This window comes from Equus asinus, chromosome 23 (assembly GCF_041296235.1).
Source record: "Equus asinus isolate D_3611 breed Donkey chromosome 23, EquAss-T2T_v2, whole genome shotgun sequence".
In the NCBI taxonomy this organism is placed as follows: domain Eukaryota; kingdom Metazoa; phylum Chordata; class Mammalia; order Perissodactyla; family Equidae; genus Equus; species Equus asinus.
The window spans coordinates 23989336-24006090 of record NC_091812.1 but is presented as its reverse complement, the minus strand read 5'-3'; positions in this window follow the sequence as shown (position 1 = coordinate 24006090).

Genomic DNA, 16755 nt, shown 5'->3' with positions numbered 1-16755 from the left:
CATGCATGTCCCTCAGTGGCAGCCAATCACCTCTTCGGTGTGTGTGCCACTGAGGGGATCTCACTCTATTCTCCTGCTTTTCACTCATCTTTCTTATAACCATCTGGTAGAGGCTCATGAGAAGATTTTGTGTGTGAGTGAGTACTACTGCTGTGTATGGGCCTCTCAGTTATTCGAAACCCATGTGCTAACTTATACCATTCTTGTATGGTTGGCTCCTTCTTCATTCAGTTCAAATCTGAAATGCCCACTCTCCATCAGCTATTCCCTGATCTCGAATCCCATTTTTTAATATGGCAACATTATGACAATTTTTTTGTCTATTTCTCTCACTCCCAGAAGAAAATAAGAACAATGAAAGAAGAATTTTCTCTAGTATTTATCTCAATATTCCTAGCACCTAAAACATTACTGGGCATGACTGGAAACTTGGCAACTACTTGCTGAAAGAAGGTTGCATGAATGAACATCATAACCCAGTGTGTGTGTGTGTGTGTGTGTGTGTGTGTTTGCATGTGTATGCACATGTGTTCGCATGTTTGATATCACTAGAGCCTAGAACAATGGCTTGTGCATAGTAAAAACTCAATAGATGTTCATTCAGTAAAAAAATATACACAATAGTAAAGACCTTAGCTCAATGTGATACAGATTCAAGAGGTCTAGCCCATGGGTAAAATTACATATATATATATGTTTGTTTGTTACAAATTCCTTTAGGTTTTACTTTTCTTTTCTTATTCTTTTGGTAGCACCCTCTCTGCTGGAGCCATCCTTTTCTTTCTTGCCAAAATAAAATTTTGAGTTCTTCTCTTACATTATAAGTGATTAAAACAGCGTAAGAGATTCCCATCCTAGGGGAAGTTGTTTTACGAAAGAACAACAGCTTCAAGTGAAAGGATAAATCTTAACATGGAATTTCAGGTTCCAGCTGATGCCAAGGATAGGGCGATTTGCAGAGGGCCGTTCTCCAGTTCTTAGAACTTTCCCAAAGGGTCTGACTCACAAACACAACAATATTCAATCCTCCTCTAGGAGCAGGAGAGTCCAGGTTTCAGGCATATCAAAATCAGTACAATTTTTACAAGTACATTCCAAAGATCAAATCTCATTACAGTATCTTTGGGTTCCATTTTCAATGAAAGGGAGAGGAAATTTTTTTCTTTCCTTGCCTGTCTGGCTGTCTTTCCCTCCTTCCTTCCTTGTTTTCCTTCCTTCCTGAACAAAATCCTTGGAAAATTTTCCATACACACTAAAACTGTAATTGCTTCCTTTCCACTTTTCATTTTAAAAGGAAGCTGAGCCAGAGAGCCTCCAGCTACATTTCATAAAGGACCAACCCACTGGTTCTCACATCTATAATCAGTGTGGTAACAATACAGGGTCACAAATGATTTCACATTGTAGTGGTCTAAAGAGTTGAACAGGATTTTTCTTTTTATCTTCTCTAGATAAAATCTTTAGATCAGTTCTTGAAGTATAATGGAGAGAGAGAGAATTAGTAACAACTGAGTTACATTATTTCTAGTTTGCAAATAGAATATCTTGACTAATGTAACATGCAAATCTATTAATAACTTTCCTGAGTCAATGTGACTAATTAATTCAATATTCCTTTTTACGATTTGCTATTATATTGTTTTTCTATACTTTCGCATGTTATAAACTTCTAATGTCCTTTATACCACCAGATCTCCATCTTAATTATAACCCAGTTTAAATAAACACATGAGACTGGTAAGGACGGATTTTATAAAATTATTAAGCTGCTTTACTTTACAATTCGATGGAAGGGGTTGCAGTGAAATTTTTGCAGGGCTAAGGAAATTGTTTATATTGCTCAGATAAGAAGCAATATAATATAAACGCACATTTCATATTTGCCATTGTTTCTTGTTACTGTTTTCATATCAAAGTTTTATTTTTTTGCTTTAAGCCTTGAATACGTGTTTATTAAGACTCATTTAAGCACTAGAGCACAGCTAAAATTCCCTGATTTAAAACATCCAAGTTTCTGATCACGTAAGAAAACCTCAAATATTTGGCACCTATACAACTGGCACCTTTCAACAAATGGAATTCTAAAGAATGCAAAATTACAGGCAGAAGTGAGGAAGAGCTATTGAGAAAAGCCAAAGGCATTGAGTTCAAACAAATGCCATGGTTGGTCAGGTCTCCGTAAGGTTGGAAAGACAAGCATGCAACTGAGCACACTCCAGCTTAGAGGGTCACAGTGCAAATGAGTACTGAAGCTGAGCAAAAGAGAAGACGGAGAGCAGTGATGAGCAGGCCAGAGAAAGAGCGGCAGGCGCAAGGAGAAATATCAATGTTTAAAAGAGGGGAAGGAGGGCAAAAGCATGACTAATATAAGATGGACCAGTATGAAACTAGGTGATAAAACATCAAGAAGGGAAAACAGAAAGACAATGGTGTAAAAAAGTGCAAATAAAATTATAGAAGATCCAAACCAAGAAAAAAAGGAAAGTTTTCAGAAAATCTTATTATGTTACAAGGCCTGAAAATTAAGAAGTAACTCTTTAATTTTTATTAGTCCATATTAGCAAATGAAAATGTTTACTTTGACAAAAGGAAAACTAAAATTGCCTACTCAGTTGCAAGACACTTTCTCACATGGCCTATGCATTGCTCGTTAGGGGAGCTCTGTTGATCACTGTTATGGCTGTGCTTATAGATTAGAAAACTGAGCCACAGACATTTTAAGTAACTGGCTTAAGATGTTAGCCTGATGAAATGAGAAATTGGATTAATATATAGCTGTCCTCAAAGATCATGTTTCAATTATACCATTTTCCTCCTCTAGTTTTTGTGATAGATGAAAATATAGTCAAGCTTCCTTTCCATTAATTCCCTCATATTCTATAGGTAATAAATAGAACTACATTTACTATTAGAAATACCTCTCCTCTTTCCTCACACTTCTCCAGAAATAAACAAGACTATTACCCAGGCAATAACACTCCATGCTTATTAACAATCTTGGCTTTGGTTCTGGGCTCACTTCCTTGATGAGGGAATGGCTGTTGATTTCAGCCAAGAAGTAAAAATTGAAGTGCCCCCTCCATTAACCCAGTTCTGTGGGTTTCCAAAACTGTAGGTGGATGTTAAAAGTTCATATCACACCTAAACACTTTGGTTGCATCTTCATGGTAAATGTCATGCAATTTACCTTTTAATGCCCAAGTCATATTACACTAGCCATATTAGCTAACTTACATTTCTTATCACTGCTTCCTTCAAATTTTAAGATGCTAACATTGCTGTTGGAAATGGTTAACAGTAGATTTACGAGAACTGATTCTCATTAGGTTGATTCTGATGGATTTTATTGGGTTAATATATATGGCTCATGCTTGTCTTTAGGGCTAGATGCATGAATAGAAATATATTTTTTGAGATCAGAGAGACGATAATTCTGTTTTCACATTTTCTTTTCATTTGTAATGGAGATCCTTGGTCCAGATTCCACCCCCCCCCAATAGCTACTTGCATTATTTATTAAAAAATTACCTTAAAAGGAATGATTGCTGGAAGTGGAAAACTGGATATTTGTACAAAACTTACTGAAAATAAACAAAATATTAAAGAAATGGAGGAAGAAATGGTGGAGTATCTCAGAGACAAAACTCAAAACTAACATTTCCCCATTCCATACATAATTTCTGTGAAAGTTCTTAAGTCTGTCGAAACAATTAGAACTCTTCTTCAATGTACAACATAATCAACCAAACACAATAACCATGAGCAATGCACCCTATTGTGATATCAATAGTGTGAAGAGATTTATTTCATTTTATTTAGTCTGTTTAGTTTTTCACAGAAAAGTAGCATCATAAAAGTAGTGGATATGAAGGAGTTATACTTTAGTCTATAGTATAAGTGGGGAAATAGGTGAGTCATGTAACTTGTCAAAGGCTGTCAAATACCTGAGAAGAAGATCCAAGACCAAAACCCAGGACTTTTCATCTCTAGTCATATTTTTGTCATTGTTTCTATTGTTTCTGAGAGGATAATAGAAAGTGTTTTTGAATATAAACCAAAGCTAATGATGTAAATACTATTTATTTAAAAATATTTTTAAAGCAATAATTGATGCACAGAGTGGTAAAGCCCTGGTTTGATTGCCTGTTCATATCTGACATCTACATTTTGACACTGGATTATGTTGGTACTGATGTCTTCACGACAGAAGCCGACTGAAAGTGAAGTCAGGCTATCTAGGCAACTGAAAAATCTCTATAGAGTTCAAAGATTCTTTCTAGGGATAGAAATGGTATGGCCATTCTAAACTTGAGCTCCCTAGAAAGGGCTCAACGAGAGAAGAAAACAGTGTAAAGTGAGGGGACCAGAGTCATGACCATATACGTGGCCAGTGGCCTATGGAATAATTAATCAAGGTTTTTTTCCCCAGCAGCATTATTAGTGATAAATTGTCTTGTACATGAATCAGAATGACCAAGTGAAAACTTCTGTTCATAGAAATCATTTACACAGTGTCTTCACCTGGAGTTCAGGGATCTGTGAATTTATAAAGGAAAACTCACATCTCTATTTTCATACAACTCTAATTAAAAGTTAGCATTTTCTATAACCATGAATGTACCATCGACGGTGATATAATCAGTACATTTTCATCAATATAGATCACAGATATTTTCATATCATTACAGTTTGTGTAGATATTTCAAAATATTATTTTTGCTAATCTTATTTAATGGATTAATCACATATCAAAAATATTATGATAATTATACTTTAACATACTATTTTCCTTTTTGATTTTTTAAAATTGGCACCTGAGCCAGCATCAGTTGCCAATTTTTTTTTTTCTTCTCCCCAAAGCCCCCCCAGTACATAGTTGCATATTCTAGCTGTGAGCGCCTCTGGTTGTGCTATGTGGGATGCCACCTCAGCGGGACCTGACGATTGGTGCCATGTCAGCGACCAGGATCTGAACCAGCGAAGCTCTGGGCCATTGAAGCGGAGTGCACAAACTTAACCACTGGGCCGCGGAGCCAGCCCCCTAATTTTCCTTTTGAATTCTCTGTTTTATTTTATGTACTTAAAAAAATCAGCCTGTCCACATACCAGCAAAGTGATCCATTACACAAGAAATTGAGAATTTCTGATTTAGTCTAAGCGCCCAATCTAAACCATCTAATCTCCCTCCTGGGTAACTATTACCTTCCTCATTGGTCTCACTCCCTCTATTCTTGCTATTCTGAGACCCAGTCTATATTCAAATACAAGAGGGTATCTTTAGAATATGTAAACACCATCTTACTCTCCTGATCAAAACTCGCTTGTGCTTTCCCAATACATTTAAACTCAAATCAAAATTCTATATCCTGGTCTAAATGCCAGGTATCTAGTTTCTTCCTCTTTCTCTGACCTAACCACTGCTCATATTTTGCTTTATTCTCCGTTGTGAAAGATGACATGAGTGGAGCCATATTAAAATAGAGCCGGAACAGCCATTTCAGAGGAATTGTTTTGCTTGTCTCATTTTCTTTATCTTCTAAACTGGACCAAACCATCACATTCCAAGAAGGTAAGGACAAGAATATCCTATCTGTAAGGATGATGAATTGGACTTTGCTGGTGACCAAATCCCTAACCAGTCAATTACAAGTGTAGCCTTTTGACTGATGACTGAATCTCAAGTCAATCTATGAAACACAAACCTAGCCTTACCCCATCTAGCACCAGTGAACTCTTCTTTAATATAGCTTACCTCATCTTCCTTTTTCCCATAAAAATCCTGAGCCCCTCTCCTGTAATCTGGACACTATTTGGGTTTCTGCCTGAATCTATGCTCCCCTAATTGCAATTTTTTGATCCCAAATAAACGCTTTGCCTCTTAAACTGGTTTCTGTTTCTGTAGGTTGACACTATTCTCTGTCATGCTGGCTTTCTTGCTATTCTATCACACCAAGTTCTATCCTGATTAAGGCCTTCAGTTTGACTTTGACTGTTAGTGCTGTCTGGAATTCTTTCCTTCCCCCACACCACGTCTTTGCAAGGCTTTTTCTCCCACAGAAGGTCTCAGCTTAAATAACACCTTTAAGATTATTCCTGACTACTCAAACTAAGTGCTGCTTCTTTCCTCTCCAAGTCACTGTCGTATCATCTTATACTATTTGCTTCAGAGTTTTTTATCACTATCTGAAATTATCTCAACATTTATTCGTATGTTTATTATCTGTCTTTCCTTTACCAGAGTGTAAGTTCTAAAGAGGGCAAAGACTTGATCTGGTTCACTACTTTAAGTCCTGTGGCACATAGTGGGAACCCTAAAAATAGTTTTGAGTGAATGAGCCTCATCATTTTATTGATGAGGAAACCAGGGCACAGAATGCTGAATTAGTTTCCTTGTCATTCCAGACAGTGATATAGACACTGAAAACATCTGTAATTAAACTTTTAATAGTCTGTTGGTATTTTATTTTTGAATACAGTTAACAAATTTATCCAGTATTGAAAAATATAAGCTTGCTTGTATCGAATGAGTTTTTTAGTGATTTGTCATACTCCCTCCTGAAAAGATTAATCATCTAAGCACAAAGCCTAGATCCTTTTTACAGCACTGGTTGACTTTCTCTAAAATTACCTTGAAGTCTTAATTTTAAAATTATCCCTTCTTAGGTCTGTATTGATCCTTGGATTTTTTTTGAAGGTGAAGATCAGCCCTGAGCTAACATCTGTTACAAATCTTCCTCTTTTTGCTTGAGGAAGAAGTTCCCTGAGCTAACACCTGTGCCAATCTTCTTCTACTTTGTATATGGGACACTGCCACAGTATGGCTTCATGAGCAGTGCATAGGTCCACACCTGGGATCCGAAACTGTGAACCCTGGGCTGCTGAAGTGGAGCACACGAACTTAACACCACCAGGCCAGCCCATTTGGATGGTTTTTATACAACAGTGCCCTCTGAGTTCAACCAACATTAGACAGTCGACCCAATGCTTCTTAGGTTATTTAAAGATAGTTCATTGTTTTATTTATCTGGTTGTTAAATAAAAAAATATAATCATATACTATAATTAGTAGCTTAATTTCAAGAGCACGGATTCATTTAGTTGTTAGTTTTTTGGAAATTTTTGAATACGGGTTAAATATCATGTTTCATTAGCTTTCATGCAGATTTACAAAAATTAATATTTCCTCTCCATAAAAAGACTCGACTCTAATAGATCTAGTTGGCTTTTTTTCATGAAATAGCTGAGCATCCACTGATACAAATAAACAATCCAGCTGAAAACAAGACATTGGCTGGTCTTTCAAACCAGCTGAACTAATAAACCAACTTGTCAGTGCTGTTCTCCCTGGAGCATTTTTCCCTTTGATGCTGCTAACCTGTAGGTACCCTCATTTATTATAGGATTTGCATTTGCGATACTGGTCAAACCATGTGAAAACCTAGATGTTTTGGATAAAACAATAAACAGATGACCTAAGTGGGGATTAAACTTTTACAAAAGAGCTTTCTCTGCTTTCGTCCTAGAATCTGTTGGTGTTCAGCCTGGCAGTGTGATCAAAGCCAGAGATGTCTGGAACAGAGTAAAGACAAATTATGACTGCCTCACAGAATAAGCACTAAGCAAGTTAGGCAGGTATGCAGAATTCTCGTGGAAGCAGTGATGTTTATGTTTCATGTTATGACAATAGTGAGAGTGAATCTGGATGGTAAAAAACCGAGTCATGCCAGACCACTGAGTCCGCTATGTGTGTGCCTGCTGGGGAGTTTGCCTTTGTTCTTTTTAGGGGCACTTGGCTTATTTTAATGGCTTTTCCTTGCCTGGCATAATCACCAGCTATGTGATTAACCATGTCTAGTTAAGTTATTTCATCACATCAAAAGTAGTGTAAAATAGCTTTTCTGTTGACTGGAAAGCTGAGTTTGGTGGTTATGAATGTACCCGACATCAAAGAGCTCTATTATCCACAGACTGCATGGAAACCAGCCAGCAGCATTGAAAATTTCCCCTCTATTGCTCCTTCCCTTAAGTGGAGTCATCACCCACTAGACTGGAGGGAAGGAGGTGATTTCTATAATAAGCCATTCTTGCACTCTTTATCCAAATAGCAAAGATGGTGACCAGCTGTTTTGTGTCCCTACTGAAGGCAGATAAAGGGAAAAAAATGTTGATGCTGTAGCAGGAAAACAGCACTGTGTACTGCTTAGAAAAAGCACTGAAGAAGTTTCTCATTCCAGCTTTTACTCCTAGCCAATTGTACAATTATGGCTAAACTGTTTAATTTCTCTTGAAGCATCTATAAAAGACTAAAACTAGTTTAGATGGTCTGAAATTCTTTAGGTCACTAAATTGTAGGCAATTTTATAACCTAAACTTGGAACAAACGAATGAGAAATACCCAAATATCAGTCCAGAAAAATTTCCATATAGAGAACATTAATTATGTAATATGTCTTGACAGCGCCAAAACAGAATAGGTGCTTCACAAGGTCTAATTAGATTATCCCGACAATCAAAAGTTTTCATATTTTTATCGTATCCTTATCTCAGTTTGGGTTCCCCAAAAGCAGATCCTGAGATGAGGATTCATGTGAAAGTGATTTATTAGGAAGTGTTCCCAGGAAACACAGGTGGGGAAATGAGAAAGTGGGAGGAAAAGAAGGAAGTTAAGGAAGGGTGCAATATCAAGCCAAGGGCTGCAAAATACAACATTTGGCCAGTCCTCCAGAGGACCAGAGTTGAGATTCAAGCCATGTTTGAGAAAAAAGTGGTAGGGATATCCAAGAGAGCTGAGATACAGAAAAAAAAAAATACGTTTCCTTAAAAGAATAGTTTCTTCCAAGATTTCTTCAGGTGAGATGATTCTGACAAGTGAGGGAGTCTTCAGCTTGGAGGGTGCCTGGAGAGTGTATTATCTCACTAATGTCTACTTTATCATCATTCAGCAGGAATTATATTCTGATGGCAGCATCGTACTTGGATTACCATTACTGGATAAAAGCAAGATGGCAACATCATTGTAGAATTCCTAAGAACTCACTGTGGTCTGGTTAGGTTCACATAATGTTCAAATAAAAAAGATAGCATCATGTGACAAATGAAATTAGCATTTTGTATGTCATTCTTCCTCTGTGAATCTTTATGAAAATCGTATCCAAATTCTGAGGAATTTAAGGTTAACTCCATAAAAAGATGGTCTGATTCATCACATTTTTTTTCTTTCCTGATTTATCATACAAGAATGGCTGAAAGAAACCATTCTTCACTTTTTAATAGCATTTATGTACCAAAATACACTTAAGAATAATTCCTTGATTAAAGTTATGTCAGACTATTAGAAGCTTTCCTGAGTATTATGGCCAAGGGCAAAAGAACGAACAGAGAATTATATTGCACTGATGATACCGGCCCTGATATCAGTTTCCCTACATTAAACCCAGCATATATGGGGTTAGATTAAAATCAAAATACTCATTCCCTGCTTACTCCCTGGCTTTCTGGCTCCAGAATCCACTATCTGCCATAGAGACAAATGGCCAGGATAACTACCTGGATTCATTATCTCCTCTTCCTCCTCTCTGTAAGTAGTCTCAAGGCCAAACACAAGCTGGTGGCAAAGCTCCCAACAGCAAGGTCATATGCTCCCTCTCCCCTACCTAAAACCCCAAATAAAAGCCCTTCCTTTTAGCTTTCCGGGGAGATTGGGCTTTCAGTGTTAGCTGCACTTTATCATTGCTCAGTGCTGTGCAATAATAAAATTCCTACTTTCTTTCACTACACCCAGTGTCAGAGATTGGCTGGCTGCACAATGGGTGAGCAAACTCACTTCAGGTTCGATATCACTTATATCCTCATGATGGGAACCCAAACCCTTATTCATTCAATTTATCCTAAAATTTGATTTAGAACCAATTATCTTCACATTTGTATTATGGCTTTGAATCATTGAAAAGAATCTCTTTCCCTTGACTTTTCCCCATATTTATTTTAACATTCAACTCTTCACCTGGCCACTGACACGAAAATGCCCTTCTCTAAAATCCTTCAAGAATAGCATAAGCAGTTCAGTTGAAAAGGAGAAGTAGCAAGTCAAATGAGTATGGCAAGGTGGCAGGCGAATCCTGAGAGCAGGAAGTAAAATGAGAAATTGACAGCATCTGGGATTCAAAGGATACAAAAAGATCCTACTACATATAGAGGGGGAGAGAAATTTGCCGCGACACTGTTTTCAGATGGATGCAGCAAAAGAGGGGCTGGATGGTTGTTGTTACAGTTATTTTGTTGTTCGTTTGCATCCAAATATATATACAAATGGCCCATTTTAACTTGAGAAAGCTACCTATCTCTAAGCACTGGTAGAGAATCATCCTATAAGACAGGGCTAAAAATACCCTGAAGAGTTTCCATTAGAATTAAATAAGATAACGTGCACGAAGTAGTTAGCACATTTGAAATACTCATCAAGTGGTAGCTTCTATTTTTATCTCTCAGCCACGGCATAAGTACCTGGTACCTGATTTGTCAGGATTTGTTGGTTTTTTGTAGTTTTCCTATTATTGAATAGTGTAAGAATAAGAAAGTTACCTTATTGGGCAAAAAGAAGAATTGCACACTCATTACCTAAAACTCAATGCCTACAAGGTGGATGTGGCACAAATTTCGGAACTTACTTTGAAAAGATATTTAAAAGGATGGTAATCCAGGGAAATCAACATCTGAAAAAACTATTATTAGATCACCAAGATGTGAATTTTTACTTTGTCAAATACCTACTGCATGACAATGTCTTCCGGAAGTGGTCATCATTCTATAGATCCATAAATCAAATTGATCAGCTATATCCTATTAATTAAAGCATATAATTGTATCTAACAGTGTTTTCACAATCGCTCTACTAAGTAACCTTCCAGATTTGTTCTGCAAGTTCTGTGGAATATAAAATAGCATTTGTTAATGGATAGTGGAAGCATTATTTTTATTAATGTAAGAAAGATGAAAGATTCCAATTTGAAAAAGCACGTAAATACAAAATTTAAAAGCTTATTTATAGCTTTCTCTTCTCTTTGTGTTTGGCGGTTGGATCCTAGTCACCATAAGACTTTTGCTCAGAAAGAATGTCAATTTGGATGGGCTGAGACAGAGCAGAATTGCTAAAGGATTAGGGGATATTTAGGAGTGAGGTAAACCAAGTCTTAGTTGTTGGTGAGGCCAGAGAGATTGGGGGAAGAAACATGTTGGTTGTGCTAAGAGTTTAGTTATTCTGTCTCATATAATCCTCACAACTTGCAGAAGATGAAAGGGATACTCAAGCAGTAAAGTAACTTGCTAAGGTAAATGGCTGTCCGGATTCAACGCCAGGAGTGTCTGACTCCAAATCCATGTTCTTTCCTCTATTTCTTTCTGGGCACTTCCATTTTTAAAGAATTTCTTACTTTAAAATGTAGTTAGCTCTGCGTTTTTAGATATGTTTGTATCCCTGGAAACCAAATGACACAGGGTTTGTCTTCTTGAAGGTACTGTTTTATTCTAAGATATCAAGGGAGCACCCTGCTCGTATATTACTGTCATATGTCTTTGGCAGGTATGCCAAGTTATCTTCCTTTTCCTGAAGCACAGGGGGGAAAACGCAACGCTGTGGCAGGTTAAACAGGGGCAAGAAAGCCAGAAAAGAGAAAGTAACTGTCAGAAGCAGGATAAGACTGGCAAATGAGAAGAATTACATAGCAGTTGAACAGAAAGAGTTGAAAGAACATAAATTGATGCTAATAGGAAGTATAGACAAGCAGGGGTTATGAGACCTTTGGTACTTTTTAAAACGCAATGATATTTTGATTTTTTGGTGGAGAGAATTGTTGTAAAATGGTCTTTCAATGACTTTGCGAGTGAGTTGTGTCTCAATTTCTGCAGACCATTGGTTTATACTGACATATGAGGACTCTTAACATTGCCATGTGATATTTCACCCCGAGTTTATTCTATGCTAACTGAAAAAGCCAATCCAAAAAGTGTTGTCATCTGTATTAGCAAACTTTTACCACCATCATGCTACATAACCAACCACCTCAAAACTCAGAGGCTTAAAACAATAAGCACCTATTTAGTTCACAAATCTGTGGGTTAATTGGATGATTTTGCTTATCTTGTGGGGACTGTGCACATATTATGAGGGATGGCTGGCTTTTGGCTGATCTCGGATGGCTTGATGGAATGGCGGCTCTGACTGGGCTCTGTTCCTCTTGCCTCTCACCCTCAAGCAGGTTTGTGCTCTCTCAGGGAGGACAGAATGCAGAAGCAGGAAAGCCCAATTATACAAGCATCTCCCAAGTCTCTGCTCATGACATGTTTGTTAATATTCCATTGCCAAAGTAAGTCACATGCCAAAGCCAGAGCCAGAGTAGGAGGCTCTGCACGGACAGGACATACTGCAAAGACGTGTACTCAGAGAGGGGGTGGAATCTGGGTCAGTCGTGTAAACTACTGCATGACCTGTGTCTATACGGTTTAGGTTTCTGCCAAGACAAACAAACAAAGAAGCCAAACACACATTTTTAAGGGGAAAAATATATGCAAACCAAGAATTTCAGCAAATATAAGACACAGTTTCCCAAACCACATTAGTTCTAACACCAGGGGCACTCCAATTACTTTTTGCCTTTTCCTAACAGCAAAAGGGAGAGGGAGCTGAGTAGCTGTGACTTGAAATAAATGAGTCAGCTGCATTTATATTTATTGTGGTTACTGACATATTTGGACTTTTTCTATCATCACATATTCTGATTTTGTTTACTGCTCCATATTTTCGTTATTCATTTTCTCTTTCTTGACCAACTTTTTAATATTCTCTACTGTTTTCATCTCAAGTTTGGAAGGTATACATTCTATTTATTTTCTTTTACTAACTGCCTGAAAAGTTTTCGCAAACATGCTTAACTTAATATTTCAACCAAGAGAGAATTAAACCACATCCTTCTTCTTAAGTCCACTTCTTCAGCGAATTCACCTTCATTATCTTATTACTTTTATTTTCTAAAGTTTTATACTATGTTTTTAAACATTCCAAAAGTTTTTATTTTCAGGCAATACTGGGTTACTTATATTTTTGAAACTCACCTGCTTAAGGTATTTCAACAGTTTCCGATTGTATTAGTAGTTTAAAATATTTCTTTAAAATTTTTCAAAAGGAAACCATGAATATGGTATAAAAGAAAATATAAATATGGTATAAGATTCAAAACATTCCAAAAAAGTGTAAGTGAAAAGGCCGTCCTCATCCCATTCTGCCATAGAACACAAGCCCTATTTCAGAAGCAAACAATTAGCATCTTAATATATTTTACGCAAATGCAAGCATACATACATATTTGTGTGTATGTGTGTGTGTGTATGTATACTTGCTTTTTCATTTTGATTCAGAGACTATTATATACAATGTTCTGAGTCTTGAGCAGCCTTTTTTGTATTATTACTTTACAGTATTTCTCTTTGCAACATTAACTCCTCTTTAAATTTTTATGACAAAATTTTCTTTTAGCACATTTCAAAGCTGCGGATGAAATCAGTTCCTGCTTTTTATTGGCTACTCTGTGTTCCACTGTAATAACACACCATATTTTATTTAACAAAGTATCCTATTAATGGGTATTCCATTTGTTTCCCATCTTTCACTCATATACTGCAATGTATAATCTCTGACCTCCAACAGTGTTTTATCAAACTTTTTGACCTTTGCCAATTTGATGAGTGAAATTTGGAGTTTCATAGTTTTAATTTGCATTTTTAAATATGGCTAATATTGAGTAACTCTGTAATTTTTTTTTAATAAATGGTCTGTTCATAATCTTTGTCCATTTTTACATTGGGTGATTGGTCTTATTCACTCTGAATGGTGATTATTGACTAGCAATAAAAGTAATTAGCCATTTCCTGTAATATAAATGGCAATATTACTTTTCACTTAACATTTGTCTTTGGCCTTTGTTTGTAAATGCTTTGTAATGGATTTTTTAAAATATTAAGTAGCAAAATTGATAGACACAATCTATAATAATTTCTATATTTTGTGTCATATTTAGAAAGGCTTTACCCATTTCAAAATTATTATTTTTTAATTGTCATTTTTATAACAAATTTATAGTTCACTTTTTTGTATTTAGATAGTTGATCTTCCTGAACTTTTTTTGGTATAAAATATAAGATACAGAGCCAACTTTTTCCCCCAGTTATAACAATACATGTATTAAATAATCCATTTTTTTCTGAATTAATGTGAAATCCTATCATTATTAAACACATACACAGAGTTATCTATGGATTTTCTATTCTGTTCCACGAATCTATTATCAGCAAACACCCTTTTATCCTCACTTCCTTTCCTAAATGTTCACTCTCCCTTCTTAAATCTGAAAGAAACCCAACTCTGCCACGAAGGCACTTCTTCCCCAGGAGCCCTCTCAAGTGATGACAGTTTTTACTCCACCATCACTTCTAACTCTGTTTGGCAGGTATTCTCCATGCCCCTCACTGCTACTTACTGCCACCATGCTGACTGGTTTCACTTAAAATTCATGACCACTATCCTCACACGAGCCTTTAGTGCTGCCTAGGGTTCATACCTGCATTTCTCTCCTCAAGCCTCCAATAATTCCTACACTATCCTCACTCTCACCCCATGAACTTGTTTTATATTCTGCCAAGCATAGAAGCAATCAAAAGAGAATTTCTCTGCAAGTTTACACTATCCTATCTATCCATTTGAAGACATCTATGCCCATACTCTCTCTTCTCTTCTGCTACTACGGAAGCACTGTCTGTGTTCTTTTCCCAGGCCAGTTCCTATAGTTATGCACCTAATCCACTGCCTTCCTTATGCTCAAGGACATTGTCCAGACATAATTCCTACTATGTCCTACGACATCCATATTTTCCTTTCAATGGATTATTTCCATCAGCATAGACTTTCTATAAAATCTCCCATTTTAAAAAAGAAAAAAATATCCTTGATTCCATATCTACCTCCAGCTAAAGCCACAAATTCCTCCTTCCACTGACAGCAAAACTCTTCAAAAGGGTAATCTACACTTACTGCCTACAATTCCTCTCCTCTATTCTAGATAGAACGCTCTGCAATCAAGATTTCACTCCCTTAACTCTATGGAACATTTTCTTTCCAACGTCATGCATAATGTCCATGTTGTTGAATAGACACATCAATTCTCAGTTCCCATATAACCTGATTCAGATAATCATTATCTGCTCCCTGAAATATTTTCTCCTCTAGGCTTCTGCAATGACTTCTGATAGGAACTATTTAGAGTCAGGCCAAACTTCACAAGTTGAGGGCATAGTCCTCCATAACTCTGCCTTCACGTCAGACACCAGCCACTACTCTGGGGTTTCCCAGATCAACCTCACTTCTGATCTGTTGTCTACAAATTCAGGGGTTCCCACTGCCCCCTCAGGTTCAATAATTTGCTAGAATGACTCATAGAACTCAGAAAAGTGCTATACTTACAATTATAATTTTAATAGCAAAAGTATACAAACCAGTACCAGTGAAAGGTCAAGGTCTGGGAGGGTCCCAAACATGAAGCATCCTTGTCCTCAGGACTCTTTACCCTCCTGACATGTTGATGTGCCACAATATGCAGAGTACTGTCAACCAAAGAAGTTCACTTGCGCTTTGGTGTCCAGAACCTTTACTGAGGTTTCATTACATAGGCATACTTGGTTGAATCATTGGCCACTCAGTTGAACTCAATATCCAACCTCCCTTATCTCATCAGAGGTTGGTCAGATTGATGATGCATGACTCAAAACTTCCCAACTCTCTAATCCCATCGGACCACCAATCCAACTATGTGGTTAGTGCTTCTGGCATGGCTAGTCCCCATCTGAGTCATCTCATTATCATAAACAATCTAGCAGCCCTCCAGCAATAACAAATACATTCCTATCACTCAGGAAATTCCAAAGATTTAGAAATTACCTCCCAGGAACTGGGGATAAAGGCCAGCCAAAAGCATTATTACTCAGCCTCCCACATTATCTTGGTTGTCCTCTTACTTCACTGGCAACGCCTTCTCCATCCCCTTTCCTGGTTCTTTCTAATCTCCCCCATTTCTAATAGGCTGACCAAGGATTTAGTCCTTGTTTCTCTAAGGTACTCTCTGAGTGATCTCATCAGTTTTATGTCTTCAAATATCATCTATATGCTGAAACGTACCCAAATTTATATGTGCAGCCTGGAATTTCCCTTTCAAATGTAGAATCATGCATGAAAGTACCTATGTGATAGTTCACTTGAACATCTAATAGGCATCTCAAATTTTATAAGCCCCAAATTTAACTTCTGATCTTTTCCCTATAAACTTACTCAGTTTGCTTTCTCAATACCTCCTCTTCACACTGCTTCTACTGTTACCACCCTTGTCTATATAAAATCGTCTTGTATCCCTACTATTGTAATATTATCCTAACTTACTTCTTTGCTTCTTACTTTCCCTGTCAGCAGTTTATTCACAACACATAAGCCAGAGGAGTCCTTTTCATGCTTGTCAGATTATGTCACTGTTCTATTCAAAGCCCTCCAATGGGTTCCCATCAACTCAGACGAAAAGCTAAAATCCTTATCATGACCTACAGAACTTTACATGAGCTTGAACTCATTACCTCGTACTCTCACGGTGGTTCTGTTAAATCCTAGTTCTCTTTCAAGTTACCATGAAACACTGAGTATGCTTTGACTTCATAACCTTTTCA